This window comes from Euprymna scolopes, chromosome 8 (assembly GCF_053919585.1).
Source record: "Euprymna scolopes isolate OS-2025 chromosome 8, ASM5391958v1, whole genome shotgun sequence".
NCBI classification, from domain to species: domain Eukaryota; kingdom Metazoa; phylum Mollusca; class Cephalopoda; order Sepiida; family Sepiolidae; genus Euprymna; species Euprymna scolopes.
Genome location: NC_136489.1, coordinates 86,334,139 through 86,354,265, shown reverse-complemented (window position 1 = coordinate 86,354,265; position 20,127 = coordinate 86,334,139). Strand labels below are relative to the sequence as shown.

The 20,127-nt window shown below is 34.0% G+C and overlaps 1 long non-coding RNA gene across 2 annotated transcripts in view; it reads right to left on the bottom strand.

Moving 5' to 3' along the window:
• LOC145284051 (uncharacterized) overlaps positions 1-20,127 on the bottom strand; it is a 67,153-nt gene that overhangs the window by 15,687 nt on the left and 31,339 nt on the right. The window contains exon 3 of one of the 2 annotated variants that reach the window (XR_013868791.1): positions 18,589-18,740. The exons of the other annotated variant lie outside the window; for it this stretch is intronic. This is a non-coding gene — a long non-coding RNA (uncharacterized LOC145284051). The remainder of the gene's footprint in view (positions 1-18,588; positions 18,741-20,127) is intronic. 2 annotated transcript variants of the gene reach the window in all.

Sequence of the window (20,127 nt, the reverse complement as noted above, 5' to 3'; positions counted from 1 at the left end):
TTTAAACATTAATTTTAATTAATTCCCTATTAGTTTTTTCGGTTTTCTTATGAGATAATCATCTTAGTTAACTATTACGTGTAATTATATTCATGCAGATACCCTACATGATTTATCCTTGCGTAATATTTGCGTTAAAAGGTTATAATAAATACAGACCTCTTTCTATATATATTTTTGTATGCGTGTATCTCTCTCTCCCTCTCTCTCTCTCTCTCTCTCTCTCTCTATATATATATATATATATATATATATATATATATATATATTAAAAAATTTGCCTTCCAAACTCCTCTACAAGTTTTTGCTCTAGAGACATGAAACTTAATGCATTGTATATTCGAATCCACGCGAAACATTATATTTGGGTTTTAACCAGGAAAAATCGGTGCAAAAGTGTGAAAATTAAAGAAATTATATTTGCCAGGTGAAGCTCGAACGACGGCATAACGAATATGCATGCGTAACGTAATATCTATTGGTTCATGTTTAAATTTTGTAAAACCCATAAATCCATCTCTCCCCTCCACCCCATTTTTTCACAATTATTTATAAGTTAACGAAAACAATGATCTCATAATCTCTACAAAGCAAATGCAGCGTAACATCTACCAAAGAACTTATACTAATTCTCCAAACAAAAAATGTTAATAACAAACTCATCGCCTCTTAACCAACTTCCCATTTAACGAAACTATTGATATCACCATGGACAATATATACAATAATCCAACACTCACTCCACTGAAAATTAACCCTGTAACCCTAAACAATATTATTATTAATATGTATATCTTTATGATGATAAAGCAACATTTACACACAAATCGATGGTGTAGCAATGGGGTCCGTATTGGGACCCATATTTAACGACTTCTATATGTTCAACTTGGAGAATAACATACTTAATACTATAAAAAAAAAACGTGAATTTCGTTAGGTACGTCGACGATATTTTTATTCTTGCTCTCAATATTAACGAAATAGAGAAACTAAAGGTCATTTTTAAACAAACTCCGTACTATCGTTCGCTTATGAATTAAATTCAAACAATAGTATTCCATTTCCTGACGTTCCCATAGACTGCAGCAAAAGTACACCCATTACATTTTCGTATAAAAATAAACTATTGCAACCAATTCCTGTATTTTAAACTTAAAAAAGTGAATGCCCCTACGGATACCAGACCGCAAGTATAAAAACAAAATTTATTCATCGAGCCAAATTGATCTCCACAAAGAATATTCTAAAGTGAATTAAAGAATATCAAACAGGTCTTGATAAATAATTAATTCCCCAGTTTCTTAGTGGATAAACAAAGAAAACTAACAATTAGAAACGTAGACCAAACTAATAATAACCTAGTTAGCAATCCCCACCCCATCAATATATTCTATCGCTACCAGCTACACCACAACTTTAAATCAGATCAGAAGGTAATAAGAAATATGATACATCGATATATATCCCCAGTTAATAAGAGTCTTGCATGTCATCATCCCATCCAGTTCTCACGGTGTTTTCTCTTCGTTTCACAAACGCCGCGGCGACACGTGACGAGCAACACACCGGTAAATGGCCAGTCAATTTTCCGCACACTGAAAATGCAATTCGAAGGGTAAGTCGATGGTTGACTACAAAAAGGTCACTTCTACGCTACCATAGCAGGTTTTTTTGCTCTTTCTGAACACGTAATCCTAACACGCATGTTTTTTGCAAGGGTCGCAGAACACACACTCTTATTCACCAAAATTATCGTTTATATAAGAAGACGTATGATTAGTTAGGAGGCAAAATCTTGAAAATTCACTTTAGGGGGTACGGAATGTTAGGAGCAAGCATTCATATCAGACTGTTAGAGGGGTCCATACTGAAGGTTTTTCAGGTGGATGCCCATTCAATTAGGCCTTTAATAATTTTTTAGAGCAAAAACAAAATGGCCGCCATGGTTGAAAATACAGTACTATTATAATGTGACATAGCTCCATATCTATTTGAGATAATGTTATAAAATTTGCTGTAATTGGAGATAATATTGTTTGTGATGTATATTAAACTTTGTTTAGTAAGAATTCCATATTTTTATACATTTAAAATGATTTTATTATCACTTTTTAGCCAAATTTCGTACGAACTTCATTGGGTCATTCTATCTGAATTCACCTGGCAATTACACCCACTAACTCCGAATTACTTGAAAATCGGCACAAAATTTTCTCTTATAGAGTTAAGATGATTTGCCAAATTATTTGGTTGTAAACGTTATGGTTCAGATTTTAGGGGGGGGGGTGTAAAGTTTGCATATTTGGCTACTAAATGTAAGCCATGAAACGTCACAAAATTTCAATGTTATCTAAATTTTTAAAAAATACTTCCACAAATTCAATATTTCTGAAATTTGGTAGGTAACTTCTATTCTCACAGTAAGTAAATTAAGTGACTAAAATAGGATTTATCCATGTTTTGGCAATGCCTTATTCACTGTAATTGATTTAGGTGAATAAAAAGGATTGGTTCATCTTTTGACAATATATTATTTACTGTAATTAATTTAGGAAATTAAAATAGGATGTGATTATAGATGGATAGATAGAGAGGAAGATAGAGAGAGAGAGATAAAAAGAGAAATAGTGAAAGAGAGGGAAATAGAGAGAGGTAGAGAGATTGAGAGATAGCGACAGAGAGAAGGAGAGTTAGAGACAGGGAGGGGGAGAGACGGAGGAAAAGAGAGAAATGTTGCATGAAGGGCTGTCCCCTTCTTATGTAAGTAAGAAGACATACTCGATAAATGAAAATGATATAAGGATAAAGCTAAAATCGAACCATGTAGGAAAGTGTAAAAGAGAATGGAAAAATGGAATGTTAGAAATTCAGTCTATTGTAAATTCTATCAGAAATAGTCAAATATTGTTTATATCGGAAAAAGATTCGATTGTCCATTCTTTAGAAATCTAGATATTAAATATGGCTGTTAAATGAATGCACAATGCGAGTTAAATTATATTGTTTAAAAAAAAGGTTAGAAAGAATTGAGGATTCTTTTTTTGCCAAAAGTGTGTTTGGACAAACATATGTAAAGCCACGTGAAAATTAGTCACGCTTGAAAAACACACTTCTGACGTCATAAACAAAGAATATTTCTCAATATAGGAATCTAAGGGTTCGGAGTTAGAGAGTTGATCAGAGGGGTTGATCAGACAGAGTTGAAAGTCGACAGTGGATGAGAGATAGTCAATTGGAGAGGAGAGCTCCTTAGTAGCGAAGGATAGAACATTAGACCGTGTAGATCCAAGTTTGAATTCCTGACGTCATCGCCCGGCCGATCAGATTAATAAAGAAATCACCATTTATCTTTGTAACTGTTCGTCTCGTCATTCCTTACAATAAAAAGGCTATGTGTTTTATCATCATCTATAACAAACTTTGTGCAACCCTTCCAAGTTATGTGTCCTCCCCACCATCATCATAAGTGAAGTATCTCCCCCTCTCTATATGTGTATAAGAAGAGCTGTCGCATCGTATATCTCCCAGTCCGTATTAATATGAAACCTAGAAGCATCCCAATCACATATAAATCTCTCTGTCATCAGAAATGTCATCAACATCAGTATACGTTTTTATATGTCCTCGTTAATATGTCTCTCAATATGAGCCCCCTGTTATTCAACATATATAGAGACAAGAGAGAAAGATATATAAGGAGTGAGAGAGAAAAGGGTTCAAAGAGAGATGGAGAAGGTGATAGAGAGAGAAAGATAGAGAGAGAAAGATAGAGGGAGAGGGAGAGATAGATGAAGAGAGATATATAGAGAGAGGAAGAGAGAGAGAAACAGGAAGAGAAACAGAGGCGTTACTACACCTCATAGATTTTTCCTCGATCAGTGGAGGAGAAATCCTTCTAAACTGAGGAAAGTTTTATTTTTGTTATTATCCAGAGTATTCTTTTATCGAGTATTGGGTTTTCCACACACACAAAAATCGACCGGTACTTTTACAGAATTTGAACCAGACGTAACTAACAGGCCTCTCAGATTTGCCAGAAACATGATATCAATCGCTTGCTTTCGCTGAGCCTGGCAAATTATCAAAGCGTAACAACGCTACGCAAGGAAAATACTGAAGAAAACATGTATAGAATAAAATCACTAGAAAAAAAAATCCAAAGAAATTTAAAAAAGATTCAACGACTCACCGTAACAATTTTTGTTTTAATCATGTAACGATCGGTAAAAAAAATTTATGCACATTTAAAGTCACAATCGTTATTTGTCAGCATTTACTCTCTGTCGCCCCCACAACAGCGGGGTTACTATCTTTAAAAGAATATCTGAGACAATTGACCAAGTCCTATCTGCTTATCCTTCAGCTAACATTCACGTATGTGGAGACTTCAATGTTCACAACGTCGAATGGTTGACCCACTCAAACAAGACTGATGATGAGGGGAGGTTCTGTCATGATTTCTCCATTGCTTGTGGCCTCACTCGGATTGTTCACGAACCCACCCGTGTGCCTGACAGTGGCGGCCTGTGTGCGGGTCTTCTAGACCTTTTTCTCACAACTTGCCCTGAACTATGTTCAGCTTCTGTTCTGTCTCCTCTTGGGTCTTCCGCCCACTCTGTTGTATCAATAAAGATTAACATGAAATGTAATAAGTCCCCACACGTACCTCTCCGTCGTGCAGTATATCGATACACTAAGGCTGACTGGGATAGCTTCCGTACATTTATATCGGATCTACCTCTGCGTTCCATGTTTATAAAGGATGTGCCCTCTATAGTATCAGACCTGGTGGAATGGTTAATTGTAGGTATACACCGTTTCATATCCTCGAAAAAGTTCCAGCAAAAACCTAACAGCCAGCCATGGTTCTCTCCAGAATGTGCTGCTGCCATTGCGCACAGAAATCACTTTTTCCACTGCTTCCAGCGTAATAGATGTATGGAAACTAAAGCCGCTTTCAGGACTGCACGCAACCATTGTAAGAAAGTAATAAAGAACGCAAGGGAGTTGTATGCTCAGTCCGTCGGGTCAAGGGTGCCTGAGCAGCGGCTTGGTTCCCACCAGTTTTGGCAAATGGAAAACAGAATCCTGGGCAGAATCGTGTGCTCTGTCCCAACTATCATCAATGGACCTGAGGTAATCTCGTCAGCATCAGACAAAGCCAAACTCTTTGCCAAGAATTTTGCAGCTAATTCTACCCTTTGCGACCAGGACCGCCAACCCCCAATATTTCCTCCTGCATCAGAAAACACGCTATGTGATATACATATATCTGTACGTGATGTTGCCAAGCTAATCAAAAACCTTGATTCCAGTAAAGCAACTGGCCCTGACGGTATTCCAATTATAGTACTAAAAAAAACTTCAACCAGAACTAGCGTCTATACTTACAAAACTGTTTAAACGTTGTCTTAAGGAGAATAGCTTCCCATCACCCTGGAAAATTTCATTAGTATGCCCTGTATTTGAGAATTCAGGTGACCACTCATCCCCCTCTCAGTACAGGCTAATAAGTCTCCTGTGCGTCATGAGTAAGTTGCTGGAATCTGTGTTAAATACAGAAGTAATCACCCATCTCAACAAAAATAACCTTCTTGGTGACACTCAATATGGTTTCCGTTCTGCTAGATCTGCGACAGATGTGCTTGCAGTTATATCTCGTAGGATTGGCGGATCTCTCGACAGAGGCAACCTTTCTGGGGCAGTTGCTCTTGACATATCTAGGGCCTTTGATAGGGTATGACATAAGGGTTTACTTCACAAGATCTCTAGCTATGGTATATCTGGAAATGTCTTCTCAATTATTAAATCATTTCTTTCTGATAGGTTCATAAGTGTAGTAGTTGAGGAGCGGAGGTCGGAGGCTCGCAGTATTGGTCTGGTGTCCCTCAGGGGTCCATCCTGGGCCCAACTCTTTTCCTGATCTGCATTGATGGCCTTCCAGGTCACATCCTTACATCATTTGTAGACATTTGTGCTGATTACACTACCATTTATCGTAGCACATCTAGGACAGTAAACGACCAAGTTCTCTCCGATTCTCTCTCCTCTGATCTTGAGCACGTTGTACAATGGGGAAAGGAGTGGCTGGTTACTTTTGATGTATCTAAAACCAAGCTTCTCTCTTTACATCATCAACATTCTGATCCACATCTGGCATTGGTTGAGATGAATGGCTCTCGTCTTCAGGAGGCCTCAAGTTTTACAGGCTTCTGGGCTTAACCATTACGCCTGATCTTAAATAGAACAAGTAAATCAAATCTGTTGCCAAGGCTGCTGGAAAAATGGTGGGATCTTTCTATCGATCCAGTAGATATCTCACTGCTGATGTAATTCTCTATCTATATAAGAGTCAGGTGCGTCCAATGATGGAATACTGTTGTCACATCTGGGCAGGAGCTGCTAGAAAGGACTTATCCTGCCTTGATAGAGTTCAAAATAGACTTTGTAGCCTCGTAGGAGATGTCCCTTTCTCTTCCCTGCAACCTCTATCTCACAGAAGAGATGTTGCGAGCTTGTCTCTGATGTATAGTTATTTTCATGGAAAGTGTTCGACTGAGCTTCAGTCTATGGTCCCCCCTCGCCAAACTTTCACAAGAAACACTCTTCTAGCTGAAAACACTATCAATAATTCTCCCAACTCTTTATCTGTGCCTAAACCTAAGCGTAGATTCAATGAACAAAGCTTCTTTCTTAGAAATGTACGCCTGTGGAATTGTCTTCCGTTTTCCTGTTTTCCGGCTGACTACAATATGATTGTCTTCAAGTCTAACGTAAATAAGTTCTTGATGATCCGTTATATATAATGTATATAAGTTCTTGATGAGCCATATAAGTTAACAAATTTACCGAATGTTCATTACTAATGATTACTATATTGTCCAATTTCTACTGTACACTCTTTAACCCTTATCCTTGAGTGGCCTCTTGGACTTGATAATATGATGATGTCTGTGTAAAAAAAAATCAAAGTGGTAGACTGTTGCCGAAATGAAACGATGTCGAAAAATATTTTTTTAATATTGTAGTATTTTTTTTTAATTTTAAATATATAAAACCATGCTTGGATTAGATAAAAACGCCATCGCAAAAGTCGAGACGATAACTTCAGTGGTTATGTTAGATTATCGATTAAGAGCATATATATCCTTTTTATGTATATATATATATTTCGATAATGAATGGAAATGATGTCGATTCTCTATTAGAGTAGATAAACTTAGGACTTCATGAAAATAAAAAAAGTTAGAACTTTTTTAACAATAAAAAAATGTATATATATATATATATATATATATATATATATATATATATATATATATATATATGGGGGGTTAATCGCAGAACGTAAATGATGAAACTTCTATTTTGATTAACTAGTCGCAAATTTTAATTAATTCTCATAGTAACCCATCTTTTGCTAAGTTTCTATCAATTCCCACCTCGGTCCTTTGTTTTCTTTATTTCGTTGCCACACCTTTTCTTCTCGCTGTATCTTTTATTAAAGGAACGAAATTTATAAGCAAAAGAAAGAACAATTGGCTTAGTTAGCAAATAAAATAGAACATCAATATAAATTGTTACATTATAATAGCAATTTAAAAAGATACTGACAGAGGGCAGGTAGAGAGGAACAGATAGAAAGACAGCGAGACAGTGTGTGTGTTAATCAGAGAGTGAGAAAACAAATTTGCGGGACATACAGCGAAGAAAACGCATTTTCTTTCGACAATGTTCACCTCAAACTACACATGTTGTCTATTGGAATGTTTAGAGGAGATGTGCGAAATGTCATTTTGCATTTAATTTAAACTTCTGCATGTCAGCACAGTAAGGGAAGCAGGTAGGCGGTACTTCTAAAGTCTAGCAGTCATAGGAAAGAAGCTATTAGAGTAGAAGTCTTTATTAGAGTAGAAAACTATATTAGAGTAGAAAGCTTTATTAGAATAGAAAGCTTCATTTGAATAGAAGGCTTTATTAAAGTAGAAATATATATATGTTACTAAGATGAGAAGGTTACAAGTAATACGAAAATCTGGAAAAAAAAAGAGTTTTAACCAATTCATGGCATTAAATAAAAAATTGAAAATGCTAATATTTACAGTTCAGAATTCAAGCGCGAACGGGTGAAAAAGTTGTGTTGTTATAACAGCAAGAACTGGCCATGATAAAGAGTCGGTGGACATACAGTGATTTTATTCTTTTTATTTCAATCAGACTACATATGTAAAATTAATGCTTTTAAATACATACATATACATGCATATTTTATACATATATATATACATATGCTTATATATATATATATATATATATATATATATATATATATATATATATATATATATAATGACAAGTGGAACGAAATTTGGGGGCAGTCAAAAGCTAACGAAAATAATTTTTTGCTCTCTTCAAAATAAATTTTAGAGGTAAATTTGTTTTAAAATACTGCAATATATGTTTAAAAATCCTTATTAAGGTCAGGAATATACAAATGCTGTATTGTCACTTTAATTTTTTTATGCCTAGTTTTCTTTCACAACCCTCTTTTGTCAGCTAAAAACTATCTAAACCGAACTCAGTGAGTGACTAAACGGGACACCGATGAACCAGCTTGCAGTTGCTTTATCGATAGTGGCTTAATTCGTATTAGAAGATCTGGGAATAAGATTCCATCTCAACTACTCTGTGTCCACGATAAAACAATCAAATTGTGTGCATGTTTTGGGATGTTTCTCCTTTCATGGCGTTGGGAAATTAGTGATTGTACCCAAAGGTACATCAATGAACAAGGAATGATACTTACATACCCTAAATAATCAGCTACAATAATCAGCTACTATCTCCCAGTTAGAAACATAAATTAAATTAATGACAAAACGAATAAAACTGCCACATCGACGAAATGTTGCACCTTTTGCCCGTCTTACAAGTATTTTAATTGCAGGTGCTTCAACTAACTACAACTCCTTGTACCTTCACGACGTAAATACCTCGACAAACCTGACAAGCAGCAAAATCCCCCCCTAGACGGTAGAGATCCCTAAATGAAAGGAAGACTACTACTCTAATAGTTTCTTTCCTCTGGCTGCTAGATTTTAGAATTCCCTTTCTAGTCCCTGTTTCCCTGACTGTACTTATATGAAGAAGTTCAAGCGTAACGTATACAGACATTTTGTTGCTTAAGTCCCTACAGAGCATCCCTGCAAATTAGGTTCCAGATAGTAGATCTGTACATAAAAGTGGCTCTGTACCTTTTTTTGTTAAAAATGAAAAAAATTTACATTTTTTTAAAAAATCTACATGGAAATAATTGTTTTTACTTGAAACTGGTTTTTATTATTTTAATATGGTAGAGACAAACGTTATAGTTTTCTATCAGCACTTGTTTTTTTTTGTATAGTGTTGCCGAAACTAATAAGCAGAACTTTACTTACTTAAGCCTGTCAAATTTATCTTAATTCCGTCAAACTTAAGATGACCTGATACCGAATGAATATGGTTTTAAACAGATGTTTGGCACATTTGGAATCGTTATTTTTGTTTATACAATCAATTGTACATCTCTGACCAGAATATATCGCTCAACAAGGTTTGATAAATTGTTAGTAAAATAGCATGCGTTCTGTAATTATGCCATCCGATTTACGACGACCAGATAGACGGACGGATTTTTGCATCTCGGAAAGATATCCGAGAAGTAATTCTGTTAGGAGTGACAAATTATCATATCATCAGATTTATCGATATCGGATACGTCGAGATTGGAAAACGCTTGGTCAATGCTATGGGTTAATGATTGTAAGAAGAGAAGCCGCCCATAACACATCGTAAATATGTTGATTACTACTATCCGCAAATTGTCGCAAGGGAAATGAATTAGACATGTTGACATCAGAGGCATACGCTGTCCTATATTCAATGCGTACTTGCAAATAGGAAAATATCCATTAATCATTAATCTATCAAAAGCGTTTTTATGTCGTTTTTATTGCGAGAACTTGTCACTTAATACTTTATAGTTTTCATACTATCATCATGAACAGCATAAAATAGATCTATTTTACACTTAAGCGTGGCAGAGCATAGATACCTTTAATACAAACGTAAGTCAAATATTTCAAACTTGAGGGTGAAAAAATGACAGAAAGTTTAATCCAAATTTAAGTGTGACATAGTAACGAAAATATTATTTAAAACTTATGTCAGGCATGGTGACTGAATTCATGTCTAACTTTAGTGCAACAAAGAAAAGATTTTATTTTAAACATAAGCGTGATTGGACGACAGAAATTCTACTTTAAACTTTAGCGAATCAGATCGACGAAAATTCCGTACGAAACTTTAACTGTGCATACCGATCGATGCATTAACTCTTATAAAAATGGATGAACGCATGTAACTTCGATACGGCCACTCAATATGCAGTTATAACGTTGGGTATGTTTTTACTTGGGCTTTAACGTGAAAGAACGACCAACTGCGGGACAGAGTCTTTCACAGAGATACAACTACACTAGTAAAAATCTAAATCACGTATATGGACATTTTTATTATTATTTAGTTATTTACAGAATTCGTGATAATTTACAGATGCAACACAAGTTTAATTATTGTGTACTTATTTAGAACAAGGGCCATGATATCGTAGGGATTTTCCGGGCAGTTTACCTTAAACGCTGAAAATGGCTGAAACGCTGAGACAATAAAATACATGCAGCCAACGTAATTTAGGAAAATACTCATTTATCGTCGTTTATTCATTATAAAAACGTTTATTCATTATAAAAAAAAAATATTTACCTTGGTTTGAAAAAGTACAAATAAAAAATGTAAAAAAAAGTTTATCATTTGCTTGAAATTAAAAAAAATATATTCATTAAACTTACCTTACTATGAGTTTTTTTTTTAAATTCTAATTTTAGGTTTCATAAAATCTGTCCATTAATTATTTATTGACTTTTTCTTTGTAATAAAAGTTAATGTTTTTTTCTTTTTGTATGTACAAATTATTGCGGCCATTGTATTTATGTACTACTATAAAGTCACCATTCGCCAATGTATGGAATATTGTTGTCATATTTTGGCTGGTGCATCTGCTACTAGTCTCTCGCTCCTAGACAGAGTCTAAAAGAGAGTCGCCAACGTGATAGGTCCTGAACTTTCATCTAAGCTTCAGCCTCTGTCCCACCGATGAAATGTTGCATCCCTCTGCCTGTTCTACACGTATTTTAATGGTGAATGCTCTGACGAACTGCAAGCACTTGTGCCCTTACGACGTAAATTCCCTCGACAAAACTGACAAGTAGCTAAATCCCACCCCTACAAATTAGAGATCCCTAAATGTAATAGACTTTTCTACTTCATGATTTTCACGTTAGTACAGTTTCCACTTCTGCCATTTAAAATTTTGTTAATGTCGCTTATCATTCGTTGTTTTTGTTATTCATGTTTGCACTATTTCTTGTAATAGACCGCCGCCGTATCACCACGATATTTGTCTGAATCTTCCGTGCCGTTAATGCAGGATCTTAAGACATTGTAACAATATCTTCTATCAGGCCCTTATTTGTCTAGACTCAGATGGTTTAAAATCAATTACAATGAGTCTGTTATTGCAGGGTTTTTTGCATATGATAAGGCGTTGTTAATTTTGAAATCAGAGGTATGTAGAGGATATTGACCTCGATAAAGAAAACTATTTATTTTCTAAAAATAATCCAAATCGAAATTGAAAGGATACTATTCAAACCATTTGCTTAAATGTAGATAATATATAGGGAGAGGAACTAAGATTGTCGATATCGAGACACGTGGTTGTGGTTATGAATACCGTTGCGAACTACAGAAAAAGCAGTTAAAATTATTTCAGATATGCATGTCAATTAATACGAAAAGCAACCATATAAAACTAGGTGATCTAATTTCTGCTTTAATGATATGTCACCACATAGCAAGGCCAGATGCCACTCTAGAGTAGAGATTAATGAGATGTAATAATTACACGTTGAAGATAGGAAAATTAGAGAACGCAGGATGACTAATCAAGCGAAACATGCTTAATTACTTGTGGACACTGTCTTTCACAGAATTATGATGATATGGGATTTGAAGACGATTATATATTAAAATCTGCGGTATAATCACGTTGACACATCGGTTCCTGTTAGCCCAACAAAGTTCAGCAACGTTGAGTCTCGTGAGTCCAAGATGGAAGTCTATTTGGAAATACCGAGTGCAGTATGTAATTTCATCTAACCGTGATATATATGCTGAATGAGCAGCATGTATGTATATTATTTCCCATAAATTTCCTTTTTCAGCAAAAGCCAAAGTGGGTTTTGCTGAAAAATAACCAGTCATTCGATAATGTTATCTGCAAGGAAGTAGTTTCACAGCAAAGTGTTTCACAAACTCCTTGTAAAACCCCAGTGCGGATGTCGAAAAATTCAGTGTCCCCATCTGGGGACCTGCCCATTGCTCGAGTGTGCTCATATAGCATCATGATAGCATTAGTGACTTGATTTGGAATGCCATATGCTTTTAATATGCTGGCCATTTTTCCTCTATGTACAGAGTCGAATGCTTTGGAGAAATCTACAAAGATCATGACTGCCTCAATGTTTTTTGCTTTGACTCCTTCAATCAGTCTCCTAACAGTAAGTATTTGACTAGTAGTAGAGGAATTCTTTCTAAATCCAGTTTGGTTCTTCCTGAGCACTTCTTCGATCTTTGGTTGGATACGGTTGAGAAGCATGGCATTGTAGATTTTTGCTGCAATTGGAGTGAGTGTTATTCCTCTGTAGTTGCTTGGTATGGTTAGGTCACCCTTCTTGTGAAAGGGAAGTATGCATCCTTCCCTCCATATATTAATAATTTTTTGATTATATATAGAATTGCATGAATTAAGAAGTATGTCAGTATATTAAGAGGTATGTTATCTAAGCCTGCAGCTTTACGATTCTTGGTCTTCTTTAGTACATTTAGAAGTTCCTCCATTGTAAAATCACCTTTCTCAATATCGAGTTCCTGTACAACAATCGGCTGAATTTGTTAGGAGATACTCTTGCCCCTTTTCTTTTCATTGTCTGTCTTGACTTTGTACTTCGCACCTCTGTTGATATACACAACGTGCTAGGCTTCAACCTAAATGACTCCAGATACATACGGCATCAATCAGCACACATAACTGATGCAGATTACGCAGACGATAGTGCTTTGTTCGCGAACAACACTGCTGATGTGCAAACACTGTTACGTAAGCTAGAAAAGTCTGCAAATGACATTGGTCTCCATATAAATGCGGATAAGACAAAGTTTATGACTTTCATTAGGGAATCAATGATTTCCACGTTCTTACTGCCATAACGCCTCAAAAACGCAATCAAAAAATCAATTACTGTCTGAAATATGACAAAAGTACTTAATCACAAGCGCGTAATAACCGAGTTCAAGAAATTTCGCTAGAGTTCTAAGGGCATCGGTACCCAGGCAAGGTCGTTTAACCTTCAACAGAGGTTTATCAGGCAATGGTTTTTCACGGAAAACTAACAATATCATTTCTATAATAAATATGAAAAACCCTAATTTCACAGATCACTTTCGTTTTTTGATTAATCAAAAATTGTTGCATTTTTGTGTTAATTTACTTTTTATTTTTATTTTTTGTGAACCATACTAAAACTCTTTTCACCAGAAGTTAACATCTCTTTCCAGTAAAAAAAAATCAATAATTAATTGTCTACAGCCATTTAATTGTTCCATATAAATCGTTTGTTCCGCTTTAAGAAATGGCTTCTGAAGTCCCCCAGTCTCATTCACGGAGCTCCAGGGCTCTGTGGTGCCCACTTTTGGAAACACTGTCCTAAGCCATAGATACAACTTCAGTATGTAAAACTCGGAGTATACCCTGTGAGTTCAATCAGAGCTGCAAAATTATAGCGAACCACCGATTAAAATATTTTATTCATTTTATTTTTACAATTGGATTTCTGTTCATTATTTAGTGATTTTAAATTCTCACTAGAGTCATTACCAGTGATAGATAACTGTCGCATAAGTACATGGTATTTTAATCACTTTACTTCTATCAACATTTTTTTCAGATATCGTCCATTGACACTCTCTGTGATGCGATTGGGAAAAATGTCAAGATTACTATCATCGTTTATTTTTTCAGTTGAGATCTGCATCCTTTTGTCCCCGGTCTTTCAATTCCCAAGTTCTTCTGCAATGGAGGAGGTTTCATAACATTTGAATTGTTTTCATTAATGAGGTATTTTGTACAATATCTTTGCCCCCTTCAATTTTATTTACCGTAGTATTTTTCTTTTATCCTTTATGTTTTAATTAGTGGCCCTGCCATAGTTTGTATCCCGGTATGTTTCATCCTATTCCATATATTTTTAGGTGTCTAGTGTGTTCCATGTACATGCTTAGATATTTTTTCTGAATTCAGGTTAACTTTCAACGGACTGGAACAATAGAAATTCAATAATTGGTAGATATCTCTTTATCTTCATACTTGTATGAAATTGTTCGTTCGTACTGCCATTTCTGACAACTTTTCCTTCTATAATCAATAATAATAATAATAATAATAATAATAATAATAATAATAATAATAATAATAAAAGGAGTAGTAATAGTAATATATATTTGTTATGCCTCTTTGAGGGACTCTTATGTTTACATACTTTCTCAACTCAGTTTTTAATTATTACAAAGAACATCTAAAATATTAATACAAGCTTATCTTTATAAGCAACTATATGTTTCCTCTGGTCGTATATTTTATAAGCATGGGTGAATGGTATCATTCCGAAGGGAAATATACTACACTGCTTCTAACGTAGTAGGCAATACATAGAAGTATAGTTTTATTACACCAGAACAGGTACTACACATTCAAAAACAAGACTTGCATGATTACTAAGCATATACTACATGATCGGAATTTAACAGCGTAAATTAGTAATAGAAATAGCATGGCCAACTGAAATGAGCATTGAAAATAGTACAATAGAAAAATGTAAATAATAATACAGATTCGGATACAAACAAACAGGTATCAAATATTCCTTTATAATAGATATACAGATAAAATACTATTAGATACTTTATCCAATATCTTCCGTTTCTACCAACATTTTTTAATCCATTCAATTGCCTCTTTAAATGTTCTACGCTATTCGTGTTCTTAATCGAATTTACGTCGGAAATACACAGATCCAATCCTCCATGGAACAAGAGACATCTGTTCCGAATGTAATGAGGCGGGCTTTGAGATAGATTAATCAAACACTCTTTTCATAATTCAATATTGCTAATGGATTCCTAGAGAGAAGCGTGAACTGGAGGATTTCTCACATCCTTGATGATAGATTCATTTCCAATTAGAGTTGACGACCCGAAAAATCAATATCATTCATCTTGGAAAACACTTCGTTTGCTGAAGGTGAGAAAAGTTCCCACGTCTGATTACGTCGTTCATCATGCGTAATTTAATAACGATTATCTTCGCCGACGAGTTTTCTGAGATTAGGCGCTGTTATTTCTTGACCGTTATCCTTACAAGGTTGGTTTATTAACAACGTTTCGGCTGTGATAGTCTCCGGCATTCCAAGATATATTTTTTAAAATTAGCCCCCCCTCCAATAAAAAACATTTAAGCAAACTTTGATGTTTGCTTTATGACTCTAGGCTTATTGAATCGTATTATTATCAGCTCGCCCTATTTTTACCTCATTATACACATTAAGATCGTTTTTCTGATATTGCTGCAACTCTCTGTTCATTAGTTTTATTTATAACGAATTGGCAAAAACATATAAATAAATACAATACGTTTTCAGGGTTGTTTTCTGTATATGCACTTTTATTGACAGAAGTAATCTCTTCCGACTGCAATGCACTTGTACCGTTCCAACAACCTGGAATAAAAGTCCTCTTCTGTGAGCGTGTCAATGACCCTCGTCACAGCCGCTTTCATCTTCTCAGTTGTATCATAACGGCAACCTATGAGGTTTTTGTTAAGCTTGGGGAATAACTAAAAGCCACAGGCTCTGAATTACTGGAAAAGTGAGGAAGTGTTCTGATGACCATCATGGTCAAATAGTATATGAGAAAGATGGAGTTCTGGACTAATACATTATCTTGGTGGAAATACCACTGACCCGATTTGAAAAGTGCTGACCTCTACCGACGTAATCCTTTCCATGAACTCCATTAAATCCTCACAATAGTATTTCTTGTTGACTATCTGTCTAGTGGGTAATCAGTGACTGTAGATCATGCCCGTGCTGTCAAAAAAGGGGCATCACATGTTTCTGGCTGGATTTGCTCGGTTTGCCCTTACTGGCTCTGAGAAAGTCGGCATTCTGCCAAGGTAAACTCTGTCTCTTGGTCGTTGGATCATAGCAATAGATCCAGCTTTTATTGCTAGTCACCAGAGCATCAATCACTGCAGGATCTGAATTGATAGTTTGTCAATCTCCCTGCCGTCATGACAACGTCTTTTTTTCTGATCTTCTGTAAGCACCCTCGGAATGAAATTCGTGCAAATCTTTCGCATTTTAAGTTCCTCGTGATTAATTGTGGGTACAGTTCCCAAACTGACATCAAACTGTGCAATTATTGTCTCTGTAGACACACGACGGTCCTTATCTACGATATTCTATATTTGGTCAATCAACTCTGATGTTCTGGCCTCCTTACACCTCCCATACCTCTCATCATACGTCACAGACTTCTTAATACTCTCATGCCACTCAAAAATGTTCGATTCATGCAAGATGGTCCCAAAGAGGTCTGAAGCATCCCATACGTTTCTGTGGCGTTTGTTCCAGGCTTAAAAGAGAATTTTATTGCATATCTTTCTTCTAAAGTTTTCTTACGTACAGATTGATATTTTTAAATTCACCAGTTGTGACAGTAAGGCTTTAGTAAGGTGTATTTTAATTCCTGCTGTACTGTTTATTTGAACCTAAAATCATAAAAAGTAGCCAGTAATCTTATAATATGTATGTTATCACACATTGAATTTTCAAGAGTCTACGAAAATTTTAAATGCCTGTTCTAAAATATCTGGAAACTTATTGAAACACCTCGAATAAATGGTCTTAATGACAAACACGATAACTCCAGTTTCTTTAAATTCAGTTATCAAACAATGAAAAGACAAATATACAAAATCTAGACTTTGAATAAAAGTTTGCTTCAATTGAAATAATAGGGATAATTTGTCAAGGGTTTAAATGTAATACTTTTTGTAATATCCCATTTGTAATTTTGAACATGGCGTTTATTGCGTGTTGAATCCGAACATATAATTAACGCAATGGAATCATATATTTATCCGTATATACATTTTATGAATTAGTAAATAATTGCAATAAAACTTGTTTCAGAAAAAAAAACGAATAGGAATTATATTTTAGCCTGCAGAGGAAAGAAGTTCAATTTCTAATTATTATATTAGGTGTCGCTAGCATTAAAATGATAAGAAATTTACAAATTATTAAAATAAACTAAATTAATTATTTAAATAAATAAACAGAATTTAAATAAATATAATCGATGGTAGATCTAAAAGAACTTAAATAAACTAAATAATAATATATTACAATAATCTAAATAAATATAACTGATGATATATTTAAAATGATTGAAATAATTTTAATAATGTGGATGTATTAAAATAATTTAAATAAATATAACTGATAATAGATTTAAAATAATTTTCATAAAGTAAAAAATAGTTTTAATAGATAAAAATAATTTAAATAAATATAAATGATGATGTATTGAAATAATTTGAACAAATTAAATAATATAGATAAATAAAACTGATGATAGATTTAAAATGAAATATGATATGTATTTCAGGAAGGAAAATCCATATAAATAATTTTAAGTGGTGCACAGATTGAAGTGAACCATTGAGACAAATCTTGGATCTTTGAAGATAAAATATAAGTAACTAATGCTTCGTTTAATAACTAATCAACACCACAAGATATTACCTCGGGCCGTACCTATGTTTATTTGATATGTACGACAGAGTTGGAGGTGTCCTTACATATAAAATAAGTTAAAGATGAATGAATTTCCGTATTTTTTCGCATTTTTTGTAAATCTGTGTTATTTAAACTGGAGAGACAATTAAAGATCGTCAGTTAGCCTTAAGTTCCCATATATGCATCGAGGAAAAGCTGCCTTAGTTGTGTATATAGGATGTTTTATTTAATACGTCTCTGTTATTTTGCTTTTGTGTTTACTTGTGGGTACTGGACAATAAGTCTGTTAATTAAATAGCACTAACGAAGAACACAATATTAGACCATTAACTGAATTTGTACTTGTGTCTGTGTCCTTGAGATGCCAACCAAAAATCAGTTTACCAGTCATATTTAATGCGATACGCTACGAAAAATGATTGGTGCTCGTGTGTTGTTTCTGAATAGAGGCAACTTTTGTTTTTATAAATGTCATATGCGAATACATTCAATGGTAATGCATTGCTGTTTGTTATTACTATGTATTGGACAATAAAGGTGCATTACTTCTTTCTATCTAAATACTTACCTTTATATTTCATGACGATTTAAAAAATATAATAATGGATGTTTGCAAATGAAACCACAAAGACATTGGCCCGGTTAAGTCACTTCCATTCGAGATGCTTGTAGTTTCCTCGCTGTGATCAGCATCGTTGAAATAAGATTCAAAATGCATTGCTTCCAAAAAGATAACGAAGAAAATAAAATAGATTCAAAAATCGACACGCTAAAGTGCAAAACATAAACCACAGTTTTGTATAATTTTTAAAACTTTAAAATGTTGAAACTTTAAGTTAAAACAAAGAATTCAAACTAAATAAAAATCGTAGTTGGAATTGAAACAAATGAATATTATTTAACAGACGGCAAAGTAATAAAAACCGATATAAGTTTAATTTAAATCAAATATAAACTGTCGTTAATTAAATGTAAATTATATATCACTACATTAATTAAGGTTAAGAATAGATGAGGTGTCTTCTTGAAACGCAAGAAAAGCAGAGAGTATCTAAGGCACTAAATTCACCCGCTTATAGTTGTTTATAAAGATTTTCTAATCAACCACTGATTTGGCATTAGAAATCCACTCGCACTAAACTAAATTGTTTATATATATCCACTTCAAAACAGATTTGCGAAGCTAGACTATACATGCTAGCAAATAAAATAGCTAGACTATACATGCTAGCAAATAAAATAGCAAGGTACGATCAGCCAAGCATGCAACATATATATATATATATATATATATATATATATATATATATATATATATATATATGTTGCGTGCCTTGATAAGGATTTGTGTATGAAGAGACGTTTAATTCTATCATAAAACAAATAAGATAAGTATAACAACAAAAGTATCGAAAATAAAGTAATTAATATACATGTGATTTATTTAAATACCACATATCGATAAAATAAAAAGTAAAAAAAAACACATAAGCAACTGTTAAAATACTAATACTTCGAAAGTTTTGCGTTTTTACACATTTCAAATATTATTTGTAAGTTTACTTCTTAATTTCATACATCACAAACAAACAATTCTTAAAGATACTGAAATATGAATAGAAGATCGACACGCGAGTGATATCATAATTACAGCACAATGTTTCAAGGTAACGAGTAATTTAACCAGACTGACCTATTTACTTACAGACGAACATAATATAAAGGCATGAAAGTAAATTATTGATTTTGTAAGACGATCTTTAACAGGTATCTCTATTTCTCTCCCTCTCCCTCTCTTTCTATCTCTCTATGTATCCATCTCTCTTCTCCTTTCTCTCTCTCCTTCTCTCTCTCTCTCTATATATATGCATATATATATATATATATATATATATATATATATATATATATATATATATATATATTAAGATACCACTTAACAATGAAAACACGCACATATTGTTTCTCCATTTCTAAATTTTCGGCTTTTATTTGTAACTACTTACGCACTCTTCTATCGGGCCAATTATGACATAAAAAGTATATAATTGTTTATTGATTATAATTTTACACAACTGGGTACTCTCATCAACATATTAATGACACA